The sequence below is a fragment of the Cupressus sempervirens genome, chromosome 5, assembly GCF_028749045.1.
Source record: "Cupressus sempervirens isolate cs-2001-9-10 chromosome 5, ASM2874904v1, whole genome shotgun sequence".
Taxonomy (NCBI): Eukaryota; Viridiplantae; Streptophyta; class Pinopsida; order Cupressales; family Cupressaceae; genus Cupressus; species Cupressus sempervirens.
Window position 1 is genome coordinate 468,996,163 of NC_143122.1, and position 6,406 is coordinate 469,002,568.

The 6,406-nt window shown below is 36.8% G+C and overlaps 1 pseudogene; it reads right to left on the reverse strand.

Moving 5' to 3' along the window:
• Window positions 1-6,069, reverse strand: part of LOC149556788 (U4/U6 small nuclear ribonucleoprotein Prp31 homolog) — a 58,823-nt pseudogene extending 52,754 nt beyond the window's left edge.
• Window positions 6,070-6,406: the final 337 nt, after the last annotated feature.

Here is a 6,406-nt window from a genome sequence, read left to right on the forward strand (position 1 = left end):
ATGACAAGTCTTTGGCATTGTTGTCAAAGAGAGAGATATTATGAAGTAGAGGGAGATATTGTGAAGAATACCAACTCAGAGGGAGAAATACTTCAAGATAGAAATCTAATATATCTACTCAGAGGGAGAAATAAGTACAGACAAGAGGGATAGATATTTGAATATCAAAAAGAGGGAGTGATCAAAGAAAGTTAGAAAGTCTGAAGGAGATGCCCTATAGGATGACAGTTGAAGTGAGTCATAAGGAAGACTTGATTTCTATTAATTAGAATGACATTTTGTAGCCTATATAGAAGATTGAATCTACTGATAGAGGGAGATATTTCAATACAAGGAATTATTTTCTTTTTGGTATTAGTTTTCCATCAATTCCAAATAGGGAGATTGTTGAGAAAAGATTTATACAAGTATAAGAATGCATTTTCAATCATTATTTTGTCACTAATGTCAAACCTACTACCTATTGGTAAGTTAACTACTTAGTTTATTTGAGTACTATCATTTGTTTGATTGATGAAGAGGATTTGATCAAATAAGATAACAAGAGAACCTAGAGGAAAGGTTGAGTTATGATACGAAAAAGGAGTACAAAGATCACTTTAGATAGTGATGATATAGTGTATTGATTATCTACTTAAGGTTGCAAATGATGGATACACTAATTAAGTCTAGAAGAACAAGTAAGTAGAATTGAGTCTTCCAAGCTTGACCGAGTGCATAGTAGATGCCAAGAAAAGTTAGTGCAAGTTGAGTCAAAAATTAGTTGGAGCCAAGAAAAGTGAAGTTTCAGTGTATGCTGAGTGAACATAATGTAAGCCGAGTGAAACTGAGTGTGTGCTAAGTGAATTGTTAGTGGATGTTGATCAACATAGTACGTGTCAAGCATTAGAAGTTAGTCAAATGTCAAGTGAAAATATTATGAGAAAGATCATGAATTTGATGAATCCAAGCTAACAAGGTTGATTTCTTGGATTTTATGAACCATGTGGAAGATAAGCTTAATGAGTTGGTGGCATAGAATTCAAGGTAAACCATTTTGAGTTGAATTCAAGGAGGATTGAGAAGGAAGTTTCTAGAAGGAGCTAAAATATAAAGATGGTTAGATTCAATGAATCCTACCTAACCCTAAAATGGATGATTGAGATGAAGCAGCAAAAGACTTAAATTCTCTTCATAAAGGGGTACAAGGCATGAAGTAATTTTGGCTGGTTGTATAGTTGGATATGTACAAAAAACCCAAGGAATACAAGTAGTCTAAGGGTATTGCTTCATATGGAGGCCAAACTATAGAGTCTCCAATTGACATACAAAGTGAGTTGTAGTGAATAAAGCCAAGCATAAAAAAGGACTAAAAAAAGATCTATAATTAGCAAAGTGAGTTGTATTTTGTTATTAGATCAAGCCTTACTGTTACTCTCTAATAATTGTATTAGTTTAGGTAAAATCCTTTGGATTAAGGTTGACCTAATAGTCATTTTTAAATCCTTTAACTAGGTGGCATTTCAATAGAATGACTTAAAGTCCTCTAAAAAGGCTCACTCCTAATAAGGTGATTGAAATCCTTTAACTAGGTCATTGTTGAGCCATAATTTTGCATGATACTTAACGGCAGGAATCCTTTCAAACTCCTCTCTTCAAAAGTCAATCTTGGAGATCAACTCCAAGGTTCTAGGTGATCTTGTGACCTACTAGAATATGCTTAGTTGAAGATAAATTTGATTTTTCACAACAAGGCCTTTTTTGGTTCTTGATAACTTCAAATAAGATGTAAAATTTGTTTGTTGCTACAAAAGAATAAAAACACACAAAAAGAACTATGTTTTTTTTGTATTTTTCTATTTTATGATGAATGAAAATAATATGAATTCCTAATTTAACAAGGGGTTAGTAAAGAAAATAAGAAAGGTAGGGTGACAAGAGGTTTAAGAAAATAACACAAAAATAAAATCCTAACAGACATAAACTATGGAAACAATGCATTTGTGACTTAAGCCTTTGAAGAAATCGGTGGGTAACCAACAAAAATAGGAGCAGTGATTCTTTAATTCCACTGATGCAATCATCAATGAGAATTTAGAAACTATAAGATGTTTCACTTTTCATCAAATCACAAGGCTACAGAAAGTGTGCTCATGCAAGACAAAAAGTTATGTAGGAGCAAAATGGGTGATCTCTTCTTGAACTAGATACATCAGCTAAATTTGTAAAACTATAGCAAACACCAAAATTAATAGATTGCACAACCAAAAACAATGCAATAAACTATTGGCTCAATCACATTCCATGAACATACATTCACAAAATATAATACACTTAGGCAAGAATCACTACACTCCAAATGCGAGCACAAAGAGCATATATTATTACAAAATAATAGCAACCTTGATTACACATTAAAATCCTATATTTATAATAAATCATCTCCTCATTATGTGTTGAGAGTGAGAGATATCTTTATGCAATCATGCGCTTTACACTAATAAAACAAATCTATTTATGTACAAACTATCTATCTAAATGGTGCTAAGTAGGACTCCATCCATTTTATATCATTAATTGGATACATGAGCCTTTACACATCATAAAACAAAGAAATCATGAGAAAATAAGAAGAAGAGATCCTTCAGTTAATGTAAGAGTGTCTAGAAGTGCTAAAAATAGAAGCTCCATCATTACTAGGCATCTGTTGGAGTTAAATTGTTGTCTAAATGCATTTTTGATGCATGGAAAGCTCTAATTTTAGAACTAGTAGTTAACTATTAGCACACCTATGACTTCTTCAAAATATTTCAAAACACTATTGCAAAAAGCACACCAGTGCACCTACACACCTCAAAGATGAAAAAATGCAAAATTTGATCAAGTGTCAAAATTGAAATTCTAGCATTCGAGTTTTGTTCCCTTTTATCCCAGAGCTATGTCTAGATATTTTCCCTTGAATTTATCTATTATCTCGATGACCTAAGATACATACTATAAATCTAAGGCATTATATTTATCCTTCACTTTCTACCTATAGTTATCCACCTCTATACAGGTTTCAGAAAAATCCCTAAGTTTGGTATCCAGCTCTAACAAAGCTTCCTCAATATTAAATGCTTGCCAGATTTCCTCATCATTAGACACCTCATGAAAAGTCTTCCAAAATATCTCAACTACTAATGCTACAAGTATTAATTTCTCATGTAGATCATCCTCAAAAATGTTTAGTCATGTATAACTATAATTTCTCTCAGTTTCCAAAATTCACTCTTGGGCTTGGTCCTTGAGCCTGTGGTTCTTTGTGTGTAATAATTCCATTACTTTATTACTACCAACTATCTTCTCAATCTAATCATCTATTTTATCTAGCTCCTTAATTGTATATACATCTTTTAACATTTGATATATATGGCCTTTGATTGCATATAATGTCTGAAGATCCTTTCCCCAGGTATGCAGCTCATCCATTAAGCCAAAATCTTGGTTCAAAAATGCTACCAACTTATCCACATTTTCCTGCATAACATGTAATAACTTAAGATTCATGTTGTCACTTAGGTTGTCTAGAGCCTATGCATTAGGACAACCTAGTGAAACATGGAAACAACCTCCAAGTTGTGGGACTTGAACTGTGAGTTTGAGTCTCTAGAGAAGGTCGGATTCCTCTTACTATCAAGATGCACCTAACTACTCTTGGAGAGGAAAAGGGAGAAGGAGAGCATGAAAGAAAATCTAGCTAGTCTAATCTAAAGAGGCGATGCACCAAAATAGAGTGTTCAAACCAATCTCTGCCCATATATGCACTATTGAACCAGAATGAAACTAAGGATATACACATTCAGACTTGCTTTAATCAAACAATCACATGTAGATTAGAAGACCAAGATGAATGACACAAGGAAAGAGAGATTCACTTATATTATCATTCATAGGCCAAGGAGATACAGTCATACAGATTATAGATCTCTACAAAACACCAGTAAGAGGCAAAGAATTCTTGCACTTTCATACCAATGGATAAAGGAGATAAAACAGAAAATCATACAGTTCAGAGGCACAAGGGAATTTACACTGAGAATTACAGAGCAACAGCAGAGAACAGCAAAGAATGATCAACTTTTCAAAATTCACAAAAATTGCCTTTATAGTTCAGGCATAACTAATATTTTCCCTCCAAAACCATCCTACAAGCACTACCATCAAGGCTCTGTTAGGAACAATCATGGGGATTTGAAGAAATCCGATCTAAGTATAGCCTTTTGGTACCATGAAATCTGATTTTTAACTAAAACAGGGCCTTGAGAAGATAGAAGTGATGCCATAATTGTGCTCTAACCAAGTAGATGGATCAAATGGGGGGGGAATGGAGTGCTTTTCCCTATTTTGCATTCATTTCTGGTGGTTGGGATTGATCATGAAGATCAAATTGCATAAAAAACCTTGATTTCTTCATTCCTGAGCGCCTAAATCAGTGGGGTCAGCAAGTCAACCAAACTCTGCATCCAAAATGGGCCACATGGGCCAATAACCTCCTTTTATTTTTCCACCTTGCAAAAGTCTTACAAGTTTGACCACATCTTAACTTTACCAACCACACCATGACCCTGACCGCAGTAGTCATACTAACCACCAGCCCTTTAATTGTTAATGCTAACTGCTCTATCTTCCTGGGCCCATAAGGACACAAGTCCTCAAGTTGCTACCTCACTATGCATATCTTTTGAGCACTTTTCCATAGCAAGATAGCGAGGACCATCGATCTGCCACCATCTGACAGCCCTAAAAGTACAATAAAATCTGTCAAGTAGCCCTACATTTTGCATCTTGCAAGGAAACAAGATGCACAATCCATGTGTTGCCAAGTCACTAACTCGCTATACCTAAACAACATGCATCTTCCCATAGTGAGTTAGCGACGACCATAGATCCATGCTAATCCAACGATGATCAATGAAATCACATGACTGCACATTGAGCTAGCTGAGTGGACCAATAGAGTATCGCCACTGTACTATGACCTACCTAAAAATTGCCACCAAGGATGAGCTGTAACACTACTTTAGAGAAGGGTGGGCCCATTACATCATTTATGCCATGCGTCATCAAGGCGCTATGTCACTATGGTTAAAATTCTTGCAACTTTCCATAGCGAGATAGTGCCTATCGTGGATTTTTCTTAGATTTGACAATCATGAAGACTTGTCGAAGGGACTAGCCCATATTTTTCACTATCATCACCCTAGACAATGAGAAATCAACCAACTTCCAACATGTCATTAATCTGTACACTCATTCCTAATGCATCACTGGTTCGAGGGTCCACCCTATGGCTTATGGAATAAACCTGGCCCCACAAAGACACGCAACAGCGAATCGCTATCTCGCTATACATATCCTTCAAGCAATTTCCCATAGTGAGATAGTGAAAGCCAATCATTTGAGGTCAATCCAAGGGTGAATAAACTACATTAGGCATTCTGAAGATTGGTAGGTCCCATACTCGCTATGTCACTATGAGTAAACAACTTGCAACTTTCCATACCGAGATGGCGAGGACTGTTGATTTTGCATTGATCCGATGGTCAGAATCCCTCCTATGTTTTACAAAAGGGGCATGGGTCCAAGTACTAATGGAATCAAAAAATATACACAGCTAGCAAAACAAAACCCCACTTAAGCATTGTCACCCTTCCACGTCGCATGAGGTCCCACCAAATACTCATTTCACAGTGACTTGCTATGTCGCTAACGGCGAGATGCTTGAGTTTTCTGATAGTGAGGTAGCGAGTGCCGATGGCTTTATCCAAACTTCACACCAGAGAAAAAAATTGAACCACCTCTGCCAAACTAGGCCTGCTGATCCACATGGAAAACACTCACTATATCGCTATGGGTAATGTTCTCATAGCTTTCAATATCAACATAGCGCCAACTGTTGATCTCCATGAAATCAATTATTGTGGAAGACCTGCGCTTGCCTCCATAAGGTTTCTGATCCATGAGTCCACTTGGAAACCACCTAACACAACCTGACAACCTATACAAGAAAAAGGGAGGGCCACCGAGACATGTGCCAGCAAGGCGCATGCCCGCAATAATTAAAACCCCTACACTTCCATCAAGCAGGAAAGTGCCAGCCTTTGATTCTCATAGATCTGATGGTGGAAACTCCTCAGGCATTATTCTTTGAACAAGGCAGCTCGTAACATCATTCCCTCCATGTGTCTCAAGGAGGTCTTCGCATCTTCGTCTTGCAGGCATGCACCAGCCATGGATCAGAGAAGATCTAACGGTGCTCATAACTTGCGCATTGAAACTTGAAGAAGACCTTGTGTGATGTCATGTTATCCACACATCAGAAAGGGGCATTCCCACATGATTTAACTCCCTCACATCTTGACCTTGTGGGCATGCGGTAATCGTC